The sequence below is a fragment of the Astyanax mexicanus genome, chromosome 12 (genome assembly GCF_023375975.1).
Source record: "Astyanax mexicanus isolate ESR-SI-001 chromosome 12, AstMex3_surface, whole genome shotgun sequence".
NCBI lineage: Eukaryota > Metazoa > Chordata > Actinopteri > Characiformes > Acestrorhamphidae > Astyanax > Astyanax mexicanus.
In genome coordinates this window covers 18,439,228-18,453,050 of record NC_064419.1, presented here as the reverse complement: position 1 = coordinate 18,453,050, position 13,823 = coordinate 18,439,228, and the positions used below count along the sequence as shown (strand labels likewise).

Genomic DNA, 13,823 nt, shown 5'->3' with positions numbered 1-13,823 from the left:
TTGGCTGGATTTTCTCAGTCAGCTTCACGAGGTAGAGACACCTGGATTTCAGGCTTTCAGTTAACAGCTTGAATTTCTTGCCTCTTAATGTGTTTGAGAGCATCAGTTGTTAAGTTGTGAAGAGGTAGCGTTGGTATACAGTGAATAGCTCTATTTGAGTAATGTTCTAATACATATTATGGCAAGAAATACTCAACTAATTACAAAAAATAAAATCTGCATCCTTTCAGTGCAGTGGCAAAGACCAAAAAAACATTATGATGAAACTGTCTCTCATCAGGACCAACCTAGAATAGGAAGACCAAGAATTCCATCTGTTGCACAGAATACGTTCATCAGAGTTACCAGCCTCAGAAACTGCAATTATTTTAATTTATATAATTTGTGTTATCTGGATGACTTTAGAATTAATTTACAAATTGGGGAAAAAACAATGAATAAGATGAATAAGAAGGTACTTCCAAACATTTTAATTGGTACTGTATAAGAAACATATTGCATTGTATTTGTACTGTACTGCCCTTGGTAACCAACAGTACAATACAAAAGAAGCACATAGATGTTTGGTTGAAAAGAAAAATAGAATATTCCTTTCTCCAGCTTGGCGAGAGCCAGGAGGAAAGCAAGAGCTGAAGTAGGTCTCTGGGCGCTCAGAGTCATAAAGCTAGCCTTTCCTTAAACGCCCGGGGACGCCACGAGGGAGACTTACGTCACCACACTGCTTGAAGCCGCAACCGGGGAGAGAGAGAGAAAGAAAGAGAGATAGAGATAGAGAGAGAGAGAGAGAGAGAGAGAGAAAGAAAGAGAGAGAGAAAGAGAGAGAGAGAGCCTTGGTGTTATAGTCTGACGAGAACAGATGTTGAAACATTTGTTTTCAGAGCACAGGAATCATTTATATTTTATGTCTGTGCGTATTCCACTGCTGAAGCAATGCGGACTGTGGTTCACTGTTGAAGCATCAGGAGCTCAAGCTAGAATCGGTTTTACACAGGCTTGGATTGTTGATTCACGAGTAATCGCTCCATGTCTGAGGCTGTCAGTGTAGCTGAAGGTGCCGGGGCCTCCAGGAACTCATCGGTGAGTGCGATGTCTGCGGACATGCCGACAGGCAGCCCATGTTTATGCAGAAGTAGGTCTAGATGTGTCTCTGGACTGAATCAATGAACATAAAGTCAATTTGACAATAAAGATAAAAAACCCTTCATGCGTTCATTCTTCACCAAAAACATAGCTGCATATGAGTATTGCACAGGGACTGTAAAAAAGATGGACGCGGTGTGGCCTTTCCATTCATTGAATGAAAAGTAAAGCAAAAATGTTGGCGATCCTGAAACCCGATAGTCTGCGCAGTAGAGACCAGAGGAGGGAGAAAGACTGTGGAGAGACAGCCTACTCATTTAAATAACCCCGCCCCTGAGGGCTGCCTCCATAGATCTCACACAGTCTATGGTTCCACCCATATAGTCATTGGTCCCACCCCGGCAAGGTGTAACCCAGCCCTTTTACAATAACCACAACTTTTTAAATAGAGCTGAATAACGTTTTAAAAACCGAATTCTGTGGGGATATAAAAATTTGACAATATAAGCAGAGGTTACACTATCTGTTACATTTAAATAATGGAGGTAGAATTACAGTATATTAGAAAAAACGTGATTGAATGTTGTCTGTTTTGCCATTGAAACCTATGGGGATGGGTGGAGTTACACAGCTTTCTGCAACCGAACAGCAGGGGGCGCCCCACCTGTGGTGGCTTCACTTTTGAGAGACAATGCTCTGTCCAGCTATAGACAGTCTATGGTATTGCAATGCTATTCAGTAGGAAGATAAACCTTACCAGGAACAATAAATGAATAAACAAAAAATTTAAACATGTAAGTAATGCAAAATGCCAGAAGTTTCAAGCTAAGAAGAAAGTCTCAAATCTTAAATTCTTGAGATGGCAGCAGTATGTGGACGAGCACTGGCCTGTTGGGCCACCGGTTGCAGGACCTTTAATTAAAGTAACATTGGGTTGTCAAAATATCTGGAATAAAGGCCAATGGTGATCTGGCATCAAACAAAAGTGCACCACACACCATGACACCAGGCCTTCTGGATGTGTGACCCAGGACAACAAACCGGTGAGCTTGGCGCTAATCATGGTGCCTCCACACACAGATTTGTTAGTCGTCTTCACTGAGACAAAAGCACGACTCGTCACTAAAGATGAAAATTACAGCTCTTTAGAATGACGGAGCTGTTTGGGGATGATGAGATTTGGTGGTGATCGTCCAAAATTATGACCTGACTAATGATTTTGTGACTGAATGCAATCAAATCTGCAAAAGCTCCAAAAGTTTAGTTTTGTAAAGTAAATGTACCTAAAACATTACTACTAACCCCCTACAGGCTACAGACAGTATACATTAAGGGTGGGACAAAATATCAGTTAAGCAAAAATACACGAGAGGGAGTGCTATAACGTGTAATATTGGCACTGCCAGATTTTTTGGAGCTTTTGGAGATCTGATTACATTCAGGGACAAAATTATTAGTAAGGCCCCAATTGGTGGATGATCAACACTCCACCTCATCGTCCCAAAAGTACTGGGGACTATACCACATTTCCTATATTTTGCTGTTTATTAAAAATGGGAGTTAAAGAGGGTGAGAAAATATGATCTGTTTGGTCATAAAAAAAAAACATTGCTGCTCTGTTTGGCTTGTAGCGCTGCATAGTTGCTAGATTACCTGTATGTGGTGGAGTAATACAAGGAGAGCTTCAGTTATGGTGCATTACCGGCTGATAACGGCACTCACAGAACATCTCTGCAGCCAATCACATTGTAGGGTCGGAACTAACTGGTATAATATTGCAATATAGCATATTGTTTTGTTTTCACTTGAGATACATTATCAACACGTGGCATCAAATATTAATAATTTTATTGAAACATAAAATTATTTGACTTAATAATATTATTGCTACATTACTCCATGTGGTGGCACTATAATATTTTCTATATATCTTAACAATGATATTACTGCACTTCACCTGTCACACCTCTATCCAATTCTTCTCTTCACTGCTGAAACTGAGACTTAGTCCAATGTTAAACTGAGCTAAAGCCGCTGATGCCACTAGATTTTGTATCATTTCTGGTTATTGGCTGGACCTTAAGAGCTTAAAGGAGAACTCTGGTGTAAAATTGATTTTTGGTGAAGTAAAACAAGATAAAGAGTACTAACCTTTATTAAATAGCCTACTTCTGTTCTTTCGCAGCTTTCTGAGATCCAACGATTTTGTGCATTTTGTCCAAACATGCTAGAATGGGTTTTAATGGGGCATATTTTGCCCCTGCAGATAAATCGCTTTCTACTCTGTTATCCAGGCTAAAAGTAGCTCCACATCTCATTGGTAGAATCCTGACATTTAAAACGAGGCCGGCATCTTAATTTAAAGTCATGATCAGTACAGTTGTAATGATGACAAAAGTACATGCTGTATACAGTGATGGTATAGTTACTTTGAAAAAGTAATCCGATTACTGATTACTCCTTTAAAAAGTAACTTAGTTACTTTATGGATTACTTGATTTTAAAAGTAACTAAGTTACTTTACAAGTTACTTTATTAGTTACTTTCAGCAGCTGCAGACACCACCTCCCGCCGCCTTAACATAAACATTATAACCAGTTTTGCCAGTACTGCCTTTATTGGAAAATGCATTTTTAACAGCAATAATTTATCTCTATTAAGTTGAACTATTTCCTAAAAAAATAAGTTTTTTTATTTATAAAAATAAAAAAATTAACTTAACATGAATATTTTAAAAAAAAAATATATATGGTCTTTCTTGATTTTACTAAACATAAATACTTGTTTTTATAAAAAATATATAAAATAAAGAAAGTCTTTCTTGACCTGACATATTTAACACTGTAAAACTGAACATTGAACTGAAATGTTCTCTGCAGGGCAGCAAGGAGTGGTTTTATAAAACAGAACCGTGTATATGGTCTAGACCAGGGATCACATATTTGCAGACTGCGGTCCGGGTCCGGACCCAGACGTTGTCCAATACGGACCCATACCGGACCCAACTACTGAGAAGGATTTAATTCTGACAGTGTTCATTTAAAGCACCGGAACTTTTCTTGTCTTTACGGTATGTGCGCTCTGCGCCACAGTGAACTTCCAATCACGTGTGGTGTAAAATCTTTAAATGCTCTCCTCTGCCAATCAAATTTGTGGCAGACCGCTGCCCTGGCTAGTGAATTGGGACGCGGCCGCAAAAAAAAACGCCTTTATAAAGAGAACTGGCGAAAAAGGAAAACGGGCGGAAACTAAAGACACGCCGAGCGCGAGAGAGAGAGACAGGGGAGAAAGCGAGACGCGTGTGATTGGGGAAGAGCGGAGGGGGAATGGGTAAGGGAGCGGTGTGTGTGTGTGTGTGTGTGTGGAGGAGATGAGGTGGAGAGAGAGAGAGAGAGAGAGTAACGCACAGTGACTTAAATAAGTAACTTTAATCTGATTACTGGATTGGAAATAGTAACACGTTAGATTACTCGTTACTGAAAAAAAGGGTCAGATTAGAGTAACGTGTTACTAAGATCACTGGCTGTATACATGAAGACATGGCCAGAATGTGTGCTGAGCTCGGACTGCAGCTTTAGCCGGCATAAAAGAGGCGAAGGCGAAGAGAAAAGAAGACTGAATGGTTCCCGTTTGTGCCTTTTCCAGCCTGCAACATTACATGCTTGTCACTCTGTTACTGATCATGACTTTGAGATGGCAGCGCCCGGAGATGTAGTTAACGATACGGGTTGTAAACAGTGTTTTTTAATAAACTTCTTGTGCACTTATATGCCTCGTTTTAAATACCAGGGCTCTCCGGGTTCTACCAATGAGGTGTGGAGCTACTTTGAGCCTGGATAACTGTGTAAAAAGTGATTAATCTGCAGGGGCAAAATATGCCCCATTAAAACACTGTCTAGCCTGTTTGGACAAACTGCACAAAATTGCTGGATCTTGGAAAGCTGAGGAAGAATGGAGGTGGGCTATTCAACAAAGGTTAGTACTCTTTTTCATGTTTTACTAAACCAAAAATCAATTTTAATTTTTTTCACCGGAGTTCTCCTTTAAATGGCAAAAACAAAGGTAAAAACTAAGATGCTCTAAAACTTTTGATCGGTAGTATATATCATAATAATATTGTATTGTGAGCTGCTCTGTGATTTCCACAGCTAGTACACATACAATATACACTTGACCACTATTCATTGTCACAACGTTTAAAAAAAAAGGAGCATAATGCAATTCTTGCTATTCTCTTTGTTCTTCTTGCTGCAATTGTTTTTCTTCTTGCCAGGCTGACTGTGGTACACGAGCACGCTCTCGCCACGGCGTTGTTTGTCCTTATTTGTTTAATGGTGCTGTATGAGCACCTGTTTTTTTTTTTCTCAACCATTATTGTGCTCCAGAAATGCATTCATCTGCAAATGATTCTGTGGGGCGTTTTTTTGAGATGGGAAAACAAGGCAGCGCTGGAAACAGATTAATAACCACCATCACAGGATAGAAAAGAAGAAGAACGAGGAGGGAATGAGACTGAGATTAAAAAGCACTGACAACGAAAAGAGAGTTATCCTGAGAGGGGTAGCTATTTTTTTTCATAGCTACGAACACAATCACAGCTTTGTCAAATCATGCTGAGCAGATGGGTCTTCTTTCACAGCAAAGAGAGCAAAGCTGGATTACCTGGATGTTCCATTTTGATCTGACCACAAAAGTGATGATTAATAGGATAGGTCTGACTGACCCAGAGCGTGATACACTTAAGCTCTTTGGTGCCTCGGGCTTAATCAAAAGCATATGCATAAAAAAAAAATGGTCTTTTGGAAGTGTACTGATTAATGTAAAGTACAGCGGGTGGACGAAATAATGAAATCACAGCATAAAAAGGGGACTTTCATGTGCAGCAAATTTGAAGTAATCACAATAGCACATAAAAGCAGCAGCACAGACTAGCCAAATTAGCTTCAGTAAGGTTTTTCTTGATGGCGATGATGCACAGACGTCTAGAGTGAATATCTTTAGTGGTCGTCGATCAGTGATGGTATAGTTACTTTAAAAAAGTAATCCGATTACTGATTACTCCTTTAAAAAGTAACTTAGTTACTTTTAAAATCAAGTAATCCATAAAGTAACTAAGTTACTTTACAAGTTACTTTATTAGTTACTTTCAGGAGCTGCAGGCACCACCTCCCGCCGCCTGAACATAAACATTATAACCAGTTTTGCCAATACTCCCTTTATTGGAAAATGCATTTTTAACAGCAACAATGTATCTCTAGACATTTAAAGTTGAACTATTTCCTAAAAAAAAATATTTTTTCATAAAAATAAAAGACCATTTCTCTTGACTTAACTTAACAAATATGTTTTTATAAAAAAAATTAAATATGGTCTTTCTTGATTTCAATTAACATAAATACTTGTTTTTATACAAAAATATAAAATAAAGATAGTCTTTCTTGACCTGACATAATTAACACTCTAAAACTGAACATTGAACCTATTGTTCTCTGCAGGGCAGCAAGGAGTGGTTTTATAAAACAGAACCGTGTATATGGTCTAGGCCAGGGATCACATATATGTGGACTGCGGTCCAGGTCCGGACCCAGACGTTGTCCAATGCGGACCCAAACCGATAAACTACTGAGAAGGATTTAATTCTTTAATAATTAAGTGTTCATTTAAAGCGCCGGAACTTTTCTTGTCTTTACGGTATACGCGCTCTTCACAGTAAACTCACAGACCAATCACGTGTGGTGAAAAAACTTCAAACGCTCTCCTCTGCCAATCAGATCTGTGCAGACCGCTGCCCCGGCTAGTGAATTGGGACGCGGCCGGGAAAAAACGCCTTTATAAAGAGATAGAGAGCCCGAGAACTGGCGAGAAAACGAGAACGGGTGGAAACTAAAGGGGTGGAAACACGCCGAGCGAGAGAGAGAGACAAGGGAGAAATGTAAAGTTAAGAGTGAGTGTGTGTGTGTGTGTGAATGAGGTGGAGAGAGAGAGAGAGAGAGAGAGAGAGAGAGAGAGAGAGAGTAATGCACAGTGACTTAAATAAGTAACTTTAATCTGATTACTGGATTGGAAATAGTAACGCGTTAGATTACTCGTTACTGAAAAAAAGGGTCAGATTAGAGTAACAAGTTACTAAGCAACGAGTTACTGACATCACTGTCGTCGATATTGTACAACCTCGATTCCAAAACATTTGGGACGCAATATACAATGTATAGCTGGGTGATAAAAATCAATCTTATCAATTAATTAGAATTTACAGTTAAAGATGATGTTTTTTTTTATGTAAATCGTTTTCCTCTTAGTTTTAACTTCCACTATCTACACTCTCTCTTTGGGCTCCCGTAGTTCCCCTCCTCCTGCACGCTTGTAATTGAAACCAAAATAAAAGGTGAACCTAGTTTTGAACCATTTCTTTGTCATCTGTAGTTTGTGGATTTTTAGTAGGGGAACAAAATCGAGAATTGAAATTTTTAGGCCTTATCGCCCAGCTCTAATACGATGTAAATAAATGTAAATTAAAACAAAATGCAATGATTTACAAATTGTATCGACCCCTATTTTACTCACAATAGAACACAGAACACTTATCAGATAATTAGAACTAAAAAACAGCAATGCATCTGGGTATAAAAAGTGACTTTTAGGAAGGCTCTCAAAAGAAAAGATAGGTAGGAGGTTCCCCAAATCGGTAAATAAATGCATCTAAAAAATGTGGAGCAATTTCAGAAAAATGTTTCCCAACGTAACATTGTGAAGAATTTGAATATCTAATAAAAAAGTAAATAACATCATCAAAAGATTCCAAGAATCTCTGTGTGCAAGGGACCAGGCAGATGGTCAATACTGGACGCTGGTGATCTTCAGGCCCTCAGGTAGCACTACATTAAGAACAGGCATGACTCTGTACTGGAAATCACAAGAGCTTAGGAACACATTTTGTCATGCAATCCATAAATGCAAGTTAAAGCTGTATCACGCAAAGAAGAAGCCATGTGCAGTTTGTTTAAAATTTTATATTTGATTTAATCTGACCACACTTTTCCATTTCCATTTCATTTACACACCATTTTACTTGACTTACTATCTTTATCTTTGACAGTGTTGTGTAAACTAAGATTTTTCAAATTGATGTTTAATTTCATGATGTCTCTTAATATTAAACTCCTTAACTACGGCAACTTTTAGACTCTTTTGCCCCGTTTTTTTGCGCTAGACATGCGCACTCTCTCCGCTTTTAGACTCTTTTGCCCCGTTTTTCTGCGCTAGAAATGCGCACCCTCTTCGTTTTTAGACTCTTTTGCCCTGTTTTTCTGCGCTAGAAATGCGCACCCTCTTCGTTTTTAGACTCTTTTGCCCTGTTTTTCTGCGCTAGAAATGCGCACCCTCTTCGTTTTCAGACTCTTTTGCCCTGTTTTTCTGCGCTAGAAATGCGCACCCTCTTCGTTTTTAGACTCTTTTGCCCTGTTTTTCTGCGCTAGAAATGCGCACCCTCTCCGCTTTTAGACTATTTTGCCCCGTTTCTGACACCTAGTGCTCAAACTTTGAATCTCACATTATAAAAACCTGCTTAACAGCGGGCCAACTTTCATTCTATTTCTAAAATACCTCGCGGGCCGCTCCACAAAAGGAAACGGGCCGCAAATGGCCTGCGGGCCGTAGTTTGGACACCTGTTAACAGCTGTGCTGAACTTGTAAAGAGTTAATTACTTAAATTTCCAGTCTCTTAATGTTTTTGAGAGCATCAGTTGTGTTGTAAAGAGGCAGAGTTTGCATACAGTGAAAACCCCTATTTGAGTAACTCTAAAAACTTTAAAAGTATCCTGAAGTGCAGTTGGAAGGACTATAAAACTGGCATTTATCAGGACCAACCCAGGAAAGGAAGACCAAGAGTTTCCTCTGTTGCATTAGATACGTTTATCTGAGTTACCAGAATCAGAATCTGCAAATTAGCAGCACCCCAGATAAGAAACACCTAAATGATGAATGATGATAATTTACAATGTAGGACAAAAATAAAAGCATTAAATGAGAAGCTGTGCCCAAACTTTTGACTGGTACTATACATATTTAAATCCTTCTAAGATAACAAAAAAAAAAAAAAAAAAAAAAAAAAAAAAAAAAACAGCATAAGAATATCAGAGCTGTTTCTTGGATGCCACTTGTATCCATGGGCAACAAATGAATATGCATAATCAGGGTGAAGGAGTACAAAACCTGGACCCCTGAGAAGCAGAAGAAGTAATGCAGTCTAATGAGACACCTCTCACTGTTTTTCCTGTATTCTGATATGTTTTCATTTAGACAAAAGTAAATTAGATCCTCATCCCACGCAGTCTGCTGCCAACTGTTAGACTAAGTTGTTGATGGAAAATGCATAAGCAGCCTTCTTGTGGAAGTTAAGTGTTTTTTGGTCTGAAGATTGCTGAATTTATACTCTTTATCTCAAAAGAAATTGACCAAAAAGACCAGAGATGAATGTTCTAGGTTGTTACAGTAAGCCTAATGATTTTTAAGAAGTAAATTTACAAAAAAGTTAGTTTTATTTGCATGCATTACAATGTTAGGATAACAAACTTTATCCGATTAATCACAATAATATTCTATGGTTAACTGCGATTAAATCACACTCATTCTTCTTAAACGCAAGTTTGTTTGTTTTTTCTAATTTTTCCCCATTTTCTCCCCAATTTTGCACAGCCAATTACCCAATCCACTCACTAGGACTCCCCTATCACTAGTGATGCCCCAACACACCAGAAGGGCGAAGACTAACACACGCTTCCTCTGATACAGGTGAAGTCAGCCAACGCCTCTATTCTAACTGCTGCTGATGCAGCGTTACTGAGTAGCATCACAGCGTGCTCGGCTTCGATACATCAGCTCACAGATGACTCATGCTGCAGACATCACCCTTTGGAGTGATGTGGGGAGAGAGCACCATCTACCCACCCGGAGGGAGCAGGGCCAATTTTGCTCCCTCTGAGCGCCGGCAGCTTGATGGCAAAGCTGCATGAGCGGGGGTTCGAACCTGCGACCTCCCGTTCATAGTGGCAACTCTTTAGACTGCTGTATAGTGGATATTTTAATGTAAAAAAAGAATTAATTTAAGAAATGTAAAATACAATTATATTTATATTAGTGGTGTCAATTGAAATACTTGTATGTTTGAGGGGAGATTAAACAAGTGTGGGGTGCTGGAATAAAGAACACATTACTAATTGGATAGAGGGAACTGTTTTTTACTTTATTGTAAACATCTCAGCTTGGTTGTAAGGATTTCTAATTTCAAGCAGGCGCAGCAGGACGTATGGGGCGAATGAATCCACGTGGCCATGTGCTCCCTCAGCTCACAGAGAAGCAGGTGAGCTGCACGCTGCACAGCGTGAGCCCAAGGTTGACCGCACACCCCCGCACCTGCAGCATGGCCAGCTTCAGTAGCAGGGGCGGGGCAGATTACGACGAAAGTTGGGGTCAAATTCGGTGGTGTCATTCGTGTTAAAAAAAAAACAACACGTTACCGATACCAAAATAATTGCCTGCATTAACAGTTTAATGTTGACAGGCCTAGGGCTGGGTACCGCTTAAAATTTCCAATACAGCTACCGGTTCGATGCTTTGAATTCGGTACCAATACCCAAATGCTACTTTTTAAAGTACTTTTTTAAATTCTAACCAAAAAAAACAAAAACAAAAGCGATAATTATTTTCACAAAATGTGTTTACATGAGTAATCTCATTCTCATACTGTCACCATGAGAGGCTACCATACTTTTGGATTATGTTAAAACAAACAAACAATGAGCATGTTTATTTGTGGCGCTTTATTAGGAACAAAAATAACAGCCTTACTTTAACTGTTTAAACCAGAGACTGTAAAAAAGATGGATTCCACGTCACCGTTCCCATTTATTCAGGGAAAACAAAGCCAAAATCTTCCGCCATGTTGGCGATCCTGAAACCCGAGTCTGCGCAGTAGAGACCTCAGTAGAGAGGAGGGAGAAAGACTGTGGAGAGACAGCCTACTCATTTAAATAACCCCGCCCCTGAGGGCTGCCTCCACAGAGATCACACAGTCTATGGTCCCACCCATACAGTCATATTGGTCCCACCCATACAGTCATATTGGTCCCACCCATACAGTCATATTGGTCCCACCCATACAGTCATTGGTCCCACCCATACAGTCATTGGTCCCACCCCGACTCTGTGTAACCCAGCCCTTTTACAATAACCACACCTTTTTTTAAATAGAGCTTAATAATGTTTTAAAAAACAAATTCTGTATGGATATAAACACTTGACAATATAAGCAGAGGTTACACTAGCTGTTTTTGGAAAAAATTAAATAAATATTTATATTAGTGGTGTCAATCACTTAAAAATTCTGTATTTATGAGAGGGAACAGTAATAATAGTGTAATGTGGTTTAGGTGCGGCAGACTAGATCCTTTTTACTGTATTATAATATCTCAGGGTAGAGTGAGCAGAGACAGAGCAAGAGAGAAGAGAGAAAGAGGGCACTGCTGTTGTTGTTGTTTTTACCTCGCTGTGCACTCTGTGTTTATGCATGTTTCAAGCAAAGTATCAAAATCAGGCACAGAGGGGAGAGAGCACCATCTACCCACACAGAGAGAGCAAGGCCAATTGTGCTCTCTCAGGGCTCCGGCAGCTGATGGCAAGCTGCATCACGGGATCTCCCGAGGACAACCTTTAAAATTATTTGGGACCCAGTCATACCAAAAAATATTTTGGCTTCCTAAAATAGTTTCAAACATAAAATTGGATACATTGTATACATTTTACCTGGCTTTCGAAACTTTTGACTGGGATTCCTGACTTTTTTTTTTTTTTTCAAACAATTGAGTGTCATGATGTCATTTGACCACTAGAGAGTATGGGCAGTGTATCCATATTTTATTCACATTTTTCACATTCACATTTTCACATTCTCTTTTTAGAACTGTCTTCTAACGTATGCATATTTATATTTATATTATAGTTCTATGTCACATCAGTCACGTTCGTAATCAATGTCATTGCACGTTCCATCCATCCATCCATCCATCCATCCATCCATCCATCCATCCATCCATCCATCCATCCATCTATCTGGCCAAAAGAGTGAGAGTTTCAAAACTTCAGTATGATGGTGCAGAGAAGCAGAAATGTAATGTCCCTGTATGAGGACGCAGGGTCTCAAGAGGCTAAAATGCTCTTTTTATACCCAGACATGTGAGTTAGTTACAGACTGCTCCTATTGCAGCTGTTTTTCTTTTTTTAATAGTACCACTTGCTTTCCCAGCCTTTTTTGGCTTTTTCTGAAGTGTTGTGGCCATACATTTATTTATGATTTAAATGTGTAAATATGTTCTGAATAAAATATCTGTTGCAAATCATTAAATTATATTTACTTTTATTTACATTTTACACAGTGTCCCAGCTTACAAGGAATTAAAGCTGTAAATTAGAGGGGTATTAAACATGTCAGACAACTGACAACGTCTATTACTACCACTGCAAATAAATAATAGCAGAAAATACTGGTCTTGAACTGCAGAAAACAGGTGCTTTAAACCACCCTACATGACTTTACTTATATTATTTTTTATTCATTTCTTTAAAATATCTGAAATTCTCTTTAAGCTAGTCAATGCAGTGAGACAACATCTGTGATAAAGGGAGAGATGATGTTCATTTGATTTTAAAGGTCACAAAAAGGTTTGTTTATATTGATCGTAGCAGTGAAGACATGAACCTTCCTGTTGTGGCTCAAAACAGAATTTGATTGTTCTTGGCAAACAAGCAATATGAAAAAATGTAATCTCAAAAAATCAATAATTACGTACTCCCAAAAGAATGTAAACAAATTTGGCCTCACAAATCTCTCTCTGTAGGCTGTGTGTCAATCTCTGAGACAACAGTTTCCTTCTTAACTGCAACCATAACATAATATCTACCCAGATAACATGATGAAGGGGGGTCTGTATGGGTAGCCCAACTGAGAACCAGAAGCTTTATCCATGGGTTCTATGCTGACCTTATATATAGATGTCCAGGTGGGGTAAAATATGGGCTGCTTGTCTGTCAATGCCAATGTCTGTCAATTTTACATGCGGCAATTCTTGTTTTTTTGTCTACAGCTTTTAAACCACCCAGATATCTACTTTTATAGATGAGGTTTCTTTTAGACAAGCAGCCTGGATCGTCAACATGACAAACTGGCAAGAAAAAAAAAGGTAAAGCTCGTTCACAATTTCCATATTTTAAGATATTGTATTCTGGTCTTATAATTTTTTTTATTAAAAAAATTAATTGGATATTGGATATATAATAATATAATAATAAGTTAACATGTGATTATGAATATGGTAATATATACTGATTTAGAAGTAAAGGAACAAACAATAACTTATTTTTTTTTATAAAAATGTATCTGAAAAAAATGAGAGATATTACTTAGATATAAATTAGTGTAAGCAGATTGCCAGTTCAAGCAGTGGTTAAAATGTTAGAAAATTTTTATATGAATGCCCAATATGAAGATCCAAATCAGTCTGGGACAATCTTAATGAAATAATAAGAAAAGAACTTTTTTCTTTTTTTTTGGATTACTTGATTATCTATCTCAGATAGAACAAGAAACAATTTGGCTGGTAATATGCATCACAAAATATAAATTATGGAGGCAAGATATAAAATGATCACAGATCATCTGTTTGTACCAAGTAAATGTGTCTTTAATCAAA

The 13,823-nt window shown here is 38.4% G+C and overlaps 1 protein-coding gene across 3 annotated transcripts in view; it reads right to left on the bottom strand.

Moving 5' to 3' along the window:
• The window catches only part of LOC103037059 (probable G-protein coupled receptor 153), a 92,733-nt gene that overhangs the window by 41,493 nt on the left and 37,417 nt on the right, over window positions 1–13,823 (bottom strand). The window lies entirely within an intron of this gene.